Source organism: Adiantum capillus-veneris, chromosome 4 (assembly GCF_014529385.1).
Source record: "Adiantum capillus-veneris isolate H3 chromosome 4, ASM1452938v2, whole genome shotgun sequence".
NCBI lineage: Eukaryota > Viridiplantae > Streptophyta > Polypodiopsida > Polypodiales > Pteridaceae > Adiantum > Adiantum capillus-veneris.
This window is the reverse complement of record NC_140934.1, coordinates 1,539,828-1,555,439: the sequence shown is the minus strand read 5'-3', so window position 1 is coordinate 1,555,439 and position 15,612 is coordinate 1,539,828. Positions and strand designations below refer to the sequence as shown.

At 41.2% G+C, this 15,612-nt stretch overlaps 1 protein-coding gene across 1 annotated transcript in view; it reads left to right on the top strand.

The window, feature by feature from the left end:
* LOC147458603 (uncharacterized) overlaps positions 1 to 9,273 on the top strand; it is a 69,731-nt gene extending 60,458 nt beyond the window's left edge. The window contains exon 3 of the transcript XR_015187758.1: positions 9,010 to 9,273. The gene's annotated coding sequence lies outside the window, so the exon portion shown is untranslated. The remainder of the gene's footprint in view (positions 1 to 9,009) is intronic.
* The last annotated feature ends 6,339 nt before the right edge of the window (positions 9,274 to 15,612 follow it).

Sequence of the window (15,612 nt, the reverse complement as noted above, 5' to 3'; positions counted from 1 at the left end):
GCATGCAAGAATTATAGCATGTTTGGTCTCCATTGGTTTTCATATGGCTGATGCAGATCACTCATTATATGTGCAAGAGAATGAGAATGGCATTGTCATCATTTGCATTTACGTGGATGATTTGATTGTTGTAGGTGATAATGAGGTTGAGATAGTGCATGTAAAGACTCTCTTGAATCAGGAATTTGACATTAAAGATTTGGGGGAGTTACGATACTTTTCGAGCATTGAGATAATACACACAGAAGAGGAGATATGGTTGTCACAGAGACAGTATGCTTTGGATTTGCTATCCAAATATGGTATGGCTGATTATAAGCCCATTTCTATGCCCTTAGATTAAAATTCGAAGTTGAGGGCTGATGAGGGTCAAGTGCTTGAGGATGTTACCGTGTTTCGAAAGATTATGGGTAGCTTGATCTACTTTACTATCCTAGGACCAGATTTGAGTTACACAGTTGGCTTGGATAGTCAGTTTATGCATCTTCCTAGGAAGCCACACTTAGATGTGGTGAGGCGCACATTGCGCTATGTGAGTGCTACCTTGGATTATGCACTCTTCTATAAGGCTAGCAATGAGTTACAGCTCTATGGCTACATAGATGTAAGGTGCAACGGAATGAATGTTGTATTTTCTCAAGATTAGTGATCTATATTTGCTCAAGGTTCCTTTTAGTTCTTATGGAAGGGAGAGCCTTCCGTCTTTATGGAGAGTACTATGATCACGAACAAAGTGAGTGGATATTGTGCGTGCAAGTGTACGAGATTGAGAGAAAGAGAGAAGAGAGATACGACACCCGAGAGAGTTGTAAAACCCTCCTCCGAAGGCCCCACTCTCGTCGACGAGAGTGGTCTACTTTTGATTGCACAAAGGTGTACAATGATGATGCATGGACTGATGCAATTCGTGACTATGTCGGTGACGACGATGATGACTTTAAGGCTGAATTCGGTGCTCTTCTATCTGTTGTCCACAAGGGGGTAATGGCTGAGAATCTGGGAGAACTTGGGGCTGAAATTTGCAAACTTGGGGCTGTTTTCATATGGGTGAAAATCCCTGGTTTTGTCGAGGATCTTATGGCTGATAAAAACGCTGAAGACTAGCAGGACAAGACTGCGGTTTTATGGCTACTGTCAAAGGCTGAAAACGCTGAAGATTAGCAGGTTTAGGGCTGAATTTCATCGCTATTGTACCTGCTATAAAATGCTGTCTTGCTGCGTTTTCACTGCTTAAAACACTGAGGTAAAAACGCTGAATTCTGCAGCTTGGCTGGCGATCAAAAACGCTAATGGTTGGGGCTGCTGAAGGGGTGTAAAAACACCAATGGTGCTGGCCTCTTAGGCGATGGTTGCTTGTGGAAACGCCAGGTGGGGAGAAGTATGGCTAGAGCAAAACGCTAGGGGCTGGATCGGGATGGCTCACCAAGGGAGGCTTGGAGAGGGTCTTGTTGAGAGAGGGAGGGAGTACCTGTTGCTTGAAAGCCTGTTGTGCTCCTTGCTCATTTGCCAAATTGTGCTAACTTGGGTTTGCTTATATATTAACTTACCCAATTTGCCCTACTTAGTTCCCAACAAAAGTCACTTAATAAATAAGTGAAAAATGTCAAAAATAGGGAAAAATAGGAGAAAGTCACTGGAAAAATCCCCAAACTGACTCTGATGGAAATGCTAATGCTTATGTGGTGTGCAACCAGAGGATATACATCTACACTAAGTGACTGGGCATGCACGGTCTACGAATAGACTCACAAAAGTGCCAGATTACTTTTAATCTAGATCGACTGGACTGATGGGAACCCTGCTATGGTGCAGCTTGTCCACGGACCCATAGGGTTGGATGTGTCACATGACATCCCCTCCTTTTTAAAGTGAGTTACTGGTACCGAGCTGTATGGCGTCGAGGGAGATCGCAAATAGCATCCGGAATCCTGGAAGGGACTCTTCGCCGGCCCACTTTGATGTGTGGGTCGTGCAAAACTTAAACTTCATAAAGGTCTGCAACGCTTGCTTCTTTGTTCCGCGCCGAAAGCGACACAAAGTCTTCTGTGGCTCCTTCGATGCGGCAACTTCGTCAAGAGTCATGCTTCTGTCTTCTTCAAGAATCTCCATGGCTGAAAATTCCTGAAACCATTTCCAACACAAAACCATGAACATACCCAGTGAAGGGAAAAAATCTTGTCTTCGCTAAAGACTGTGTATGTAATGTAGATGAACATAGAGACGGAGTGACAACCCGTTCATCAAACACATGCAAACAATGAGATCGAATCTTTTCTGTTTGATCTAGAGCAAGCAACTGTGGCAATTCAGAACGGAAAAGCCCATGCTTGGTGCTCATACTTTCATGTGCTCATTCGGAAACTGTGTCAGGCCAAGGAAGAGACATGGAATGTGACTTCCTTACATACATACCTTTCAACTTTTCATGAAAAAACCACATACATTCGTGCTCATCCATGAGAGAAACGTGCTCAACATACAATATGTCATGCCTACGAAAAGGGATCACATAACTATGCTGACTAAAATACGGGAACCGTTCACGAATGAAACATTCGAACAATGCGTGCGTATCAATGATGCGAACACCTAATACTTCCTGTGAGAGTTCTATTGACCTAAGCTCGAGAGCCAAGATCGCTTCTTCTTGAATGATCGAATCGTCCTGTGGGGGTTCTTTAGACCTCGACTCGAAAACCAAGATCGGTTCGTCGTGATTGATCGAACCTACAACGAGGTTAGCTTTGCTAGAAAAAGCATCCACTAACACATCATCCTTATGAACAATCACATCATCTTCATGCAACTCATCATGCTTGTGAGAAATCACATCTTGATCATGCAAATCATCATGCTTGTCTTTATCATCCAAATCATGGTCCATCAAATCATCATGCAAATCAATATCATTCAATTCCTCATCATGCTTCATACAATCATGCAAATCCTGGGTAGCATGCTTTGGAGAAGAAGAGACTGAGAGAGTCTTCTTTTCCCGAATCCTTTCAATCTTGTCCTGCATATTAGCAATGAGAGAAGGAGAATAAGCAATTTCCTCTCCCTGAATGACAATAGGAGAATCACTTTTGGCATTGAGAGTTAAAGCGCTGTTATCATTCATTGCATTGTCAGAGGAAGTGGGTGTTGTGGGTTCTTTAGATTCATTCGATTCAAGCTTAGGACATGCTCTTTTATGTAACCCTTAATGTGACAATGAAAACAACGACCTTCCTTAGAATAAGTGCTTTGCTCTTCCGACGTGATGTATCCTCCTACAATTCCTTGTGCTACCTTTTCATCTGGAGTAAGCTTAGGTTTAGCAATTGTGTTAGCCTTACCCTTAGATTCATTGGACGAATTCTTTTCTGAGAGACTGTTGGAAGATTGGTTAGAAGAGTTACCATTCTTACCATTCTGAGAAGTCTGCGAGGTACTTGTGGAAGTCTTGTTCTCCTTAGGCTTTCCCTTGTTGTGCTTCATCTCTTGTGCGAGAGCAATCGCTACCACCTTGTTGAGATCGATTGGATTGAGAACCTCGACATCGTACTTGATATACTCGTCCAATCCAAAGAGAAAAGCCTCTTTGTGCTCATCATCCAATTTTCGTAATTGAGTACCTAACTGCAAAACACGATTAGAAAAAGACATGACTGGCATGCCATTTTGCTTGAGAGCGCCCCAATCGTCATTCAATCGTGCGAGGTACTGAGGTGGCATAAACCGCGCCTTGAGCTTGTCTTGGAAATCAACCCAATCGAAGGAAAGGGGCATGAATACGTTGGCTTCCTCTAGGTGCACGGCTAGCTGTGTCACGTGACACATCCAACCCTATGTGTCCGTGGACAAGCTACAGCACGATTGGGGTTCAGTCAGTCCAGTCAAGTCTAGATTAGAAGTGATATGGCATTTTTGTGAGTCTATTCGTAGACCGTGCATGCCCACTCACTGAGTGTAGATGCATATCCTCTGGTTGCACACAGCATGATCATCAGTATTCCCTTCAAAATCCATCAGATTCAGTCAGGGGAATTTTCCAGTGCATTTAGCCTATTTTTTCTATTTTTGGTATTTTTCACTTATTATTTTTAAGTGACTTTCCAACAAAAGTAGGCAGGGCAATTTTGCTAAGTTAATATATAAGCAAACCCAAGTTAGCACTTTCTGGAGAAGAGGCAGCAGGAGCTTCCCGCTCAACAAACACCTTCTCAGCAGGAACCCCCATCAGCACCCTTGGCGTTTTTGGTCTCCATCCTCGCCACAGATACCCAGCCTAGCGTTTTCAGTTAATATCGCCAAGGCCTCCACAGTCAAGGCGTTTTCAGCCATGATCGCCAGCAACAGATCCAGAACAGCCTAGCGTTTTTGCTAGCGGTAGCAGGCAGCCCAGTGTTTTTGGTTTTCAGCCCTTTTGCAGCAGAAGACTCGGCGTTTTCAGCATGCAGGATTAGCAGCAGATTCAGCCCTAGATGGTTGCAAAAGAACCTCATTTTCAATATAAAAACGCAGCTGAAACAGTCATTTTCAGCCACCGAACAGCCCCGAAATTCAGCAGATAGAAGACCACAAATTTCAGCCCTAAAGTCGTCGTCGTCATCACCGTCGTCGCCATCGGCATAGTCCCAGCTTGCATCAGTCCATTGCATCATCATTGTACCACTTTGTGCAATCAATAAGTAGACCACTCTCGCCGACGAGAGTGGGGCCTTCGGAGGAGGGTTTTACAACGTCTCTTGTGTCGTATCTCTCTTCTCTCTCTATCTCTCAATCTCATACACTTGCACGCACAGTGTCCATTCACTTTGTTGTGATCATAGCACTTTCCATTAAGAACGGAAGGCTCTCCCTTCCATAAGAACTAAAAGAAACCTTGAGTACAGTTCGGAGCACTCATCTTAAGCAAAGCGCAAACAATCATTCCGTTGCACCTAACATTGGTATCAGAGCTTTGGCAGTCGGTCAAGGAAAGAACCACAATAATTTTTTTTGCTTGTTGAGGTCGAAGGAACCCAAGTTCGTTTGGGCGTGTCGATTCCTAAACGTGTTTTGTTGAAGAGTGACAGGAATCCCAAGAAAGAAGGGCTTCCAGCCTCCCCTTGTGTCTCTTTTCACTCATTGAGAGCAGACCGTGCACTTAGCGGCCGGCCAATCGACGTGAGGTGGGAAAAAGCAACCTTGGTGTGAGCGCAAGGCCGCCAAGGGGTGCGCCCGCAGAAAGGAGTAGAACTCGGGTGAAGAGAAGATCCTTCTCAAACACGGTTTGCAAGCGAAAGAAAACCTCAAGAACCTCAAGACCCTCAAGAACCCAAGAACCCAAGACCCTCAAGAACCAGTTCCTCGTGAACATAAGGACCCAAAAACCCCAAGAACCCAAGTTCCTCGCGAACTTAAGAACCCAAGACCAAGAACCCACAAGTTCAGAATGGTCATCACTCGAAGCGGAATGTATACTTTGCTTGGAGGTGATGAGCATGAGAGAGGCGAAGAAGAATTTTCCCCACCAGGAGGTTTTTCCGACCCTTCCCCATCTACGACACCAATTGCACTAATTCCAGTGGAGGAGTTGGAGCTGTTGTTTATGGAACAGAATTTACAATGCGAAGCACGAAATGCCGCAAGAATGGCAGCCACAGTGCGTGAGCGCGAGCAAGCACGCTTGGAAGCCAAAGAACGACAAGTCAAATTGGATCGTGAATGGAAAGAAAGAAAGAAAAGCAGAAATGGAACGCAGACACGCAAAAGACGAAGCAGAAAGATAAGCAACGAACAAAGCAAGACAAGCAAAATTTGATCGTGAGAACAAAGCCCTCAAAGAAGAGAGCGACCGACACAACAAAGAGTTCTGACGAGTCTTTTCTCAAGTTCAGGCATAGATGCAAGAGATTTGGAGAAAGGAGACTCTCTCAGTCTCTTCTTCTCCAAAGCATGATACCCAGGATTTGTATGATTGTATGAAGCATGATGATTTGGATGATAAAGACAAGCATGATGATTTGCATGATCAAGATGTGATTTCTCACGAGCATGATGATTTGCATGATCAAGATGTGATTTCTCACAAGAATGATGAGTTGCATGAAGATGATGTGATTGTTCACAAGGATGATGTGTTAGTGGATGCTTTTTCTAGCGAAGCTAACCTCGTTGTAGATTCGATCAATCACGAAGAACCGATCTTGGCTTTCGAGTCGAGGTCCAAAGAAGCCCCACAGGACGATTCAATCATTCAGGAAGAACCGATCTTGGCTCTTGAGCCTAGGTCCAAAGACCCTCACAGGAAGTATTATGTGTTCGCATGATTGATACGCACGCATTGTTCGAGTGTTTCATTCGTGATCGTTTCCTGTATTTTAGTCAACATCGTTATGTGATCCCTTTTCCTAGGCATGACATATTGTATGTTGAGCACGTTTCTCTCATGGATGAGCACGAATGTATGCGGATTTTTCGTGAAAAGTTGAAAAGTATGTAGAAGCAAATTGCAATATGGTTGCAGACAACATCTAGAGTATTCTAGAGATTACTCAAGACAGGCCAGATAATAGAGAAATCATGTGTAAGGCTACAAGTCAAGAAGAAATGGTTGCTACCCTTAACATCCAAAATTATGAAGAGTAAGTAAAATTTCATGTGAAGCCTTCAAAGGAAATGCTTGTAGATGTAATCCTTGGACATTAGTGGTTAGATCAACACAAGGCTTACAAAGAAGATAAAATGCTAATACTCTCTTTTCCAAGAGGTAGCCAACAACAATTACAGGTACCGGTAATGCTAGATTCAGAGTTGCAAAAGTCACAAGAATCAAAGACAAATCTTATAGACAAAGGTAAAGCTAAAGTGGACCCTCCATCGATTAGCAAAGAAGGTGTGACAACATATGCCTCTACATCAAAGAACCCTCATGGACCAGCTTCTTCAAGCAAGTCAGGCTTTCAAAACTTCAAGTCAATTGCTGACACAACTGAAACCTCCAAGGAGACACCCAACAAATCAAAGATATATCAGCCAAAGTACTCAAGAAATCAAAGGAAGGTCAAGAAAGTGTTTGTTTCGAGCAATTTAGTCAAAGTCAATGATCCGGTTTGGGTTAAAGACGAGAAATCAACACAGAAAGACAAACACATGGGATGGATAGTATCACAATGGAGCTTAAAAGAACAGGAGTACTATAGAGGTAACATATAGATATGGGTACCAAAACCGCACGTTAGAGCATATGAAGTAAAGTCAAGACCCTCCCAAGAAAGAAGGCCCTTTAGGTATCAACCTCGACAATATCCTAGGATACGTAAGAAGCAGGTATACAACATAACCACATCGAAAGATGTTGAACTCTACCACAACTCACAAGAGGATACATAACAAAGACGTATCTCAAAGAATCTTCCTCTTAGACAAGGATTCTATACAGGTTATACAAATATTTGGCTACCAATCAACCACAATCCAAATGCAACTACACGAGACCTGCATGAAGATCTCAAGAACTCAACAAGACCTAGAGCAAAGCAAAGTCAACAATGGAGATGCAAAGGTCATCAAGAGACTTGGATTCCTAAGTCTTCCAATGCTTCGAGTCAAAAGTCAAATGTCGACGGTGAACAGAGGCTTACAACAACATCAAAGACTCCTATCAATAGGACTAATTGTAGAATCAAACAGATAAGGGAGTCTTAACAGTCAATGAAGGGCAACCCAACCAATGCAAATGCAGATTCAAAGAACATAAAACGTGTATTGCAAAAGAAACCTTCAATGCCAACTTGGTCCTTCACTAATCCTCTTTTTGAGGATTCAAGCTTACTTTGACTTGAAGAAATGTTTGTAGTAAGCACAAGAATGTAAAAATTCAAGTCGCTAGGGTGCGAAAAAACAGTCTTTGGCATTCTCAGAGTCGGGGGCTGCTGAGCCATAAAATGAGCAAAGCATTAGTCCCAGAGCTTCATGTCTTAATAAACTCTGTGCTAAGAGTCGTAGTTATTAGGCTTACACTCAAGCTGGAAGAGTTGAGCATATCTAAGTCATGTTGCTCATGCTGGATGAGATGAGCATAAGAGTCGAAGTCTATTGACTTACAATTGGTGGAGTGTCGTAGAGTCCAACACTCACGCGCAGTGCACAGAGAGCAGACATCCTCGTCAACGAAAACCATTCTTAAAGGGGTGCCAGCTTGCAAGCCATGTCATATGATTTTATAGCTACGCCATCTTTCTGAAGAGCCCCTCAAATTCTTTGTTACACAACATATTGTTTTCCGTGCATTTTTGTGTATGCATAAATAGAATGTCCCACCATTGGACATATGCATTAGACACTCTTTTTTGCTTCCACCTATGCACCTTGAGTGGACTACAACAGGCAACAATCTTCCATCATGCTACCCTCTCATATTTGCTGTCTTTTTAATTCTATATCTATTAGCAAATAATCCCTTGAGTACTTTATTAATATTTTCCATGTGAATAAGTACTCCAATAATCCGCGTATCCCAAAGGCACTTTTTTTTCCACTGGGTTTTTTTCCTTTGGTCATCCTGGTATTAGACCCTAATTTAGAACCTTATCATTCTACTTCTCTTGTACATACTTTTCATAAATAAACAGTAGCCTCCTCATTATGTTATTACAACGGACAAATGCAACATCATCTCTCACATCAGACATATTCAGACCAATCAAGATGCTACAACAAATTGAACCTCATTAACAAATTCAACAAAAAATGAAGACAATCAGCCCATCAACAACCAATCAAAACCTCCCACAGTCTCCACGGACACTTTTCAATAGTGCCCGAGGACGGCCACTAAAATCGGAAGGGGGGAATGTTAACTGAGTCAACGTCAATTAACAAAAGTTGCTAAAGGCCAAGCCTTATGGATGCACATCGAGGATGAATACAAAGAAGCAGTAAAAGATTGGAGTTACACATTTTTCAAATTTTTCCAAAATGGTCATGTATTGTAAATTCCCGATTTATTTCAAGCCATTGTAATATTTTAATGTGTTACAGGCTCAATGGCAGTTCCAAGCTGTAAAGAACAGGTCAATAGTGTATCTAGGTTGCAGATTCAACAAGTGGTGGAGCCCTCAAGGCCTTGGGCGCCCAGACATTGCATATTTTTACCCTAGGTATATAAGGCAGTGTGTAAAAGAAATTAGGGTTCTCAAGCTCATTTGTTGAGAGCACTCTTTGGTGAGAGCTCTTGAGGTGTGTGGCTATGGATTCCTTGAGCTTCTCCTTGCTCATGTGACTTGGTTAACACTAATCAATGCTTAATTCTCTTTCACTATGCCTCTCTCATGCTTCTTATGATTGCATATGATGCTTTGATTAACTAGATCTTAACTAATTAGTGGTTAATCCCTCTCTAATCTTGTGTGATTTCTCTTTTTTGCTTGTGTGTGCATGTTGGTTTGATTGGAGTGTGGTGCTCAATAGATCTATGTGTGTGTGCTTGCAATTAGTGTGTTGCATGATAGGATTAGTGTTGTGTGCGTCTTGCGATCGTTAGTGTGTGTGATTGGGTTGATTAGAGGTGAAGAGAAATGGATGTGGAGATTGCCCTTCATTGTGGCTTAGCTCCTCCATAGGCCAAGAAGCTGACCTCATAGAGTTAACCATTCATGTTTCCATGATTGGCTCACTAATCACGTGAGTGTTTCCATGCCCTAGCCGGGTAGCTCATCCCTCCGGATTGATAATTTTATTGGTCATTAGAGCTATGCAATGATGGAACACCCAACAAGCCCTAAATCATCTACAATGATTTGAGTGGTGATCATTACCTCAGTCTTCTAGCCATCTAAAGAAGTAATCACTGCTTTGCCATCTTTTTGATTAGAGCTGGCTAGCTCATCGACTCTTTGTGTATCCACATCTATTGGTTGTGCTGTGAAGAAGTTGTGCAAGTCAGCTCTCTCCAGTTGGGTGAGGGTATCTTTCTTATTGTCATAGTCCATGATTTTGCATGGATTCATGGGGATATCTATGGTGTTGCCATGCGGGTCTCTGAATGTACCTTGATGCCATACCTTCCTTTTCTAGAGTTCCTTCATCCACCCAAAGCTTTGTTGGCTTGGGGATCGTATATGGATCTGTTGTTGCAATTATATCTCTCAAGGATAGTCTCTTCTTATTTGCAAGCGATTTACTGGCTTCCATTGATCCTCTACACACTCCAATTCCAAAAGTTAGCGTCTTTCAAAAAAAATGTCAATTGATCAACTTCTAGCTATTCAAATGACTTCAAAACTGAAACATAAGCTAAATAGGACCTAAGGGTGCTATGCATGTTGACAAAAGTGCATTTTGATGCTTGAATCATGCGAGACATCATACATGTATGATGTTCAAGTGATCAAAATAAGATGATAATTCATATGTGCATAAATCATAGCATGTACAACATGTATATATGCCTGGATTTCAATTTGGAGGTCATTTGGGCAAGATGTGACCATTAGAACTCGTTTCAAGACTTAAAGTTAGATTCTAGCTTAGTTTTGAGCAGATGAGGTTCAAATGGTGTGAAACTTGGTAGATGCTCTCATAATCATGTAATGAAGGCTTATAATAGGCCAAGTTATCTTCCAGGTTCATTTTTAGGCTAGGGAAACATCATACACATATAATGTCTACCTTGGCCAAAGGGGTTCAAGCTTGTACCAGAGCTGGGTTTTAGCATGGCATAGACTTATGTGGTATCAGGCTTTGATTTGGAATTGTTCTCATGTGTTTGAAGCCAAAAATCAGGTATAGAGATTCAAAGTCTTGAAACCTAGGTTTATATGGGTATAGAGAGTTGAAGCTTGATGGAACTTTAGTTGTGGGCTAACAATGATGAAATGAAGGCTGTGGAAGTGAAAAACTTCCCCAAATTGGTCATTTTGGCTTTTGGAGACATCATACATGTATGATGTCTCTGTTGGGATTTTTGGCCCAAAATTGAGCTATAGGATCCCCAGGTGATAGGTAACCCTCTGATCATCTTAGATTTTTATTTGGAGGTGGATTCATGTGGTTAGTGCCCTAGATTGTGTCCTAGGCTAGGATTTCCCATCTCTGGGCTCCAAGTGGTCACAAACTTGCTCAAACTTGTCCAAATTGAATGCATGACCTTTATACTATGTGGTGACCATGATCATGATGAAAAAGTTGAGTTTGGCATCTGTATGAGTGAATAGACATCCTATGTGTATGATGTCTATTGATGCAAAACTGCTTGAAACTCAATGGATAAGATGTGTATAGCATGAGCATGGTGCCCATAGCCTCATATTTAAAATTGAGCTTGAAAATAAATGTCAAAAGCCATGAAAGGGGTTTGTGCATCCAAATTTCCGCTTTATGGGTGAATAGAGGTCATATGATATCCAAATGTGATGAAAATTTGATGGAAAGCTCATAATGATGTGGTAAAAGTGTAGAGAACCCATTCAAGGGGTCTAGACATCATACGCGTATGATTTCTAGGCTGGCATTTTTGGCTCAAACTTCATGTACAACTAGCTCATGATGTGTGAAAACTTGAATTTGGACTAGTGCTCATGTGTCCAAGGCCATAGAAGGTGCTTAGGACACTTCAATTTAAAAAATAGGGTGTATAATGACCAACTCATGTCCAAACATGTCCAAACTTGATGTAGAGGCTATATGTGCCATGATAATGAAATCTGGATACTCAAAATGCTAACAGAACCTCTCCATGGCAGGTTAAGACATCATTCGTGTATGATGTATAATCTTGAAAATTGGATAATTGAGCATGGGGATAGGATGTATATGCTATGTGCATGCCTTAAGTCAAGTTTATCTGAGTTTGGAGCACTATTCCTATGGATAAGTCCATATTCTGCCCAAAGACTCCAACTTGGCGGTTTTTTTGGCTAAATGGAGGCTTGATGTGGTCCAAATTGCACGAGACTTGGTAGGTGAGTTGTATAATCCACGGTTAAGGGACTAGTGTGAAAAAAATGACATTTGCATGTATTAAGTGCCAGCTAGACATCATAAGCTTATGATGTCCTGGATGCAAAATTTGAGTTTTGATTATTGGGGAGGATAAGTGCCAGTGCTTTGAGCCCTAATTGCTAGTTTTCAACTTAAAAGGTCAAATGTTTAGCATAGAGACTCCCTGTTTGTCATTTCATCTCTGAAATGGATTTTTGCATTTGGGGATGAATTCTCGCGACGAATCTTCTTGAGCTTGATACGCTAAGGTTGTAGATGTAGTAGGGCATCTTTCCATGGATTCAATGTAGCCTTTGGCCTTATGGATATGGTTGGGGATGATTTTCCATGAGGTTTGATCATATATTTTGGTTGTCGATGGTATGTCGATGATGCCCGTGAAGTTTGGTGGCAAATGGACACACCGTTTGGTCGTGAGAGCCAAATGACGTTTTACGTGTTCAAAGCCAGTCTCGATGTTTTGACCTTCTTCTGGTAGATTGATCATGGTGGAAATTACATGGGCTTGTAGAAAACCTTGAGTAGAGCCTATTCAAGAATTTTGGTGTCAATCTAATGACTTGTTCCATATTGACTTCTGTAGGCTCGAAGAATTTAGGGTTTTTATAGCTGACCTAAACCAACATAGGAGGTCATAGATGCACTCATCTAGCCTATGTTTAACCTCTAATCTATCGGGTTAGTGGTTGTTGAGTTACAATGTTGTTTCAGTCTCTTCCTCAATGATGCCACATTGCCTCTTTTGTAGGTTTTTCGTGATGGAGTTAGCATAGAGCAAGTAGAGTACATGGTAATGAGACTACCTCTCATGTCTGGCACCAATAGGTGTCCCATGTGTGATGTACAATGCCATAGAAGGTCCACGCACTCTAGGCCTCTCAAGCTCTCTCTAACTGTGAATAGTGAAAATGAGATAGTAAGTGGGACCCAAAATATCTTATATCAAGGGTCCCCGAACCACTTGCTACAAGATTTGATACTAGTTGTAAAATGCACTTTAGGCTCAAAAATTTATCCATTTGAACTCCGTTTTTCCCATTTTTGAAAAATTTGTCATTTTGTCTAAAACTAGTTGGATTGGGCTTCTGTAACTTTTTTCCATAATTGCACCCAAGCTTCACCATATGATATCCTTGGCGTACTAATCACTCTTGTGGTTTTCTTTTGTCATTCCGTCTCCATTTCACTTGAATTTTTTTAATTGTTTTCTCTAGATAGTTACCAAAAATAAAAGAAAAATAACTAAAGTAACCTAAAAATGCTATGTACAGTCATTCGTAATATTTTTAGCCGGATTGCTCCATTTTTCTCATTTTTATGCATAAAAACTGCTATTTTTACATACACACACACACACACACACGCCTAGAGGCTCATTTCTGGCATTTGTCCTCATATCTCTGTAGAATCACATTATATAAGGGCATATATATTTGGATTCACCAAAATTTTTACAATCAAAAGCAACAAAACCCAAAACATAGAAAATAGTTCCCTTTTGGTACTTTTCTTAGTCTATCGATTTCACATTGAGAATGCCTCTCCCCTCCTAGTTGAAGTCCTCTCGGATGCCGGTGTATATGTGTTGTGCATGGGTTATCTAGCTGTGCTAATGAAAGCCATGTAATGCATCCCTATATGCATACGCCGTCAATGCATGGGAAAAAATTATGTTGTGCAAGAGGAGGGTACATGCAAGTCGCTTATTGGCATTCGATGTTGAGGTTTCATGTTATGGAAGTACCAATAAGAGAGCGGTGAAATAATAAACGTTCTAACTGTGCCGCTCATTGCTTGATTGACAATGATTGCTTTGTACTTCTGTTTTGTGTTGTCGCTTGTGGTGGCATGCTTGTTTGAATCCAATATCCGCATACATAGTTTGTATTGGCTTTTGTTTAATTACCCAAATTTGAGTTTGGTATTTTTGAGCTTGTCATATTTGCTTGGGTACCCAAATTTGCTTCACATTTTGTCTTTGGGTAGATGGCTTTGGTGTTGGTGCCACGACAGTAAAATCAAGCTCTAACAATATGATAAACCATCGTACAATTCTTTTGGTATTGCAGGGTTTGTTTACAATGTATAATAGAACTTGTTTGCAAGGAGATAATACCAAAATTTCTTAACATCATATATCATTCCCAGCCCCTCTCTCTCCGTGGTTGTGTATTTCTTTTTAGCATTGTTAAGCTGCTTTCTTGCATAACAGACTGGGAAATCCATATTTCATTCTCCTGGCTGGGCCAAGACTCTGCATCCAATAACAAATACCAAAGCATCAATATGAACATGAAAGATCTTTTCCCAATCTGGTGCTTTCAATACTGGAGTAGATATGAGTGCTTTCTTTAGTTTTTCAAAGGATTCCTCACACTCATTCGTCCACACGAAGGCTAATATAAGTATGTACAAGGGTTGGGAAATGACTGCATACACGTGTATAAACCTCTTGTAGTAACCACAGTGTCCCATAAAGCATTGTACCTGCTTTTTGTTGTTTGGTCTAGTCATCTCTTCAATTACCCTTATCTTGTCCGAATTGGTAGATATGTCGTTCTTCGAGACAATATGTCCCTGGATTCTACTGTGTTTAACCATAAAAATGTACTTTAATGGGTTAAGACAGATCCTATAGGTCTTGCACTTTTCAAATACTTTTTTGAGGTGCTCTATATATTCATCTCTCAAGAGAGAGTGCACACATAAGTCATCCATTATATCTCCAAAAATATCCTCAAGTATTCCTTAAAGGCATGTGCCATCAATCTTTGAAATGTTGTTGGGGCATTGGTCAGGCCAAAAGGCATCACCCTATGTGTATATACCCCATTCCGTGGCAAACACTGTCTTGTATTGATCTTTAGGAGCAATTGTGAGTTGGTTATATCCTAAGAACCCATCTAAAAAGGAGTATGCCCGCTTACCTACCACTCCTTCCAAGACATGGTCAGTAATAGGTAAGGGGTAATTATCCCTTATCGTGATGGAATTAACCTTGTATAGATTCACACACACTCATAGTTTACCGTTCTTATTAGGCACTACCTTAATGGGAGATACCTAAGAGGAGATTGATATATTAAAGGAGGCTGATTTTATCTACGAGATAGAACACACCGACTAAGGTCTCGATCGACTAGGCTTTGCATTGGGTTTTAATGGAATTGTGCGTTGATGTATCGTAGGATCTACTTCCTTCAGGTCTTTATATGACCTAGAAAACACGTCCTTGTACTCCTTGAGAAGACTTATGAGCTTCTCCTCCTCTTCCGGATTTAGATCTGCTGCTATGAAGGCTGGTTGTGGATGTTCTCCGGGTCCTGCCAAGTCTATCTTCTTTGCATCCTTAGGCCCATCGTAGGACTCCTTGTCCTTTCACTCTCGCACAAGGTTGCATTATCACTACCTTCCGATCTTGGATAGTGAACTTTCTCTAGTGGGAGGGCACACTCATGTTTTCCTCATTTTTATCATCTTCTTCCTTCCCATTTTCTACTTCCATTGTCCATACCTCCCTGAGAGTCTTCTTAAGCTCTCAATACATCTTCTTTCTCTCCACCTTAGTCATTTAGTTTCTCCAAATTCGTTTAATCCTAGTTCTTTTGTTTGTTTGGGTTTTGTTTTAGACTCCGACTTTCT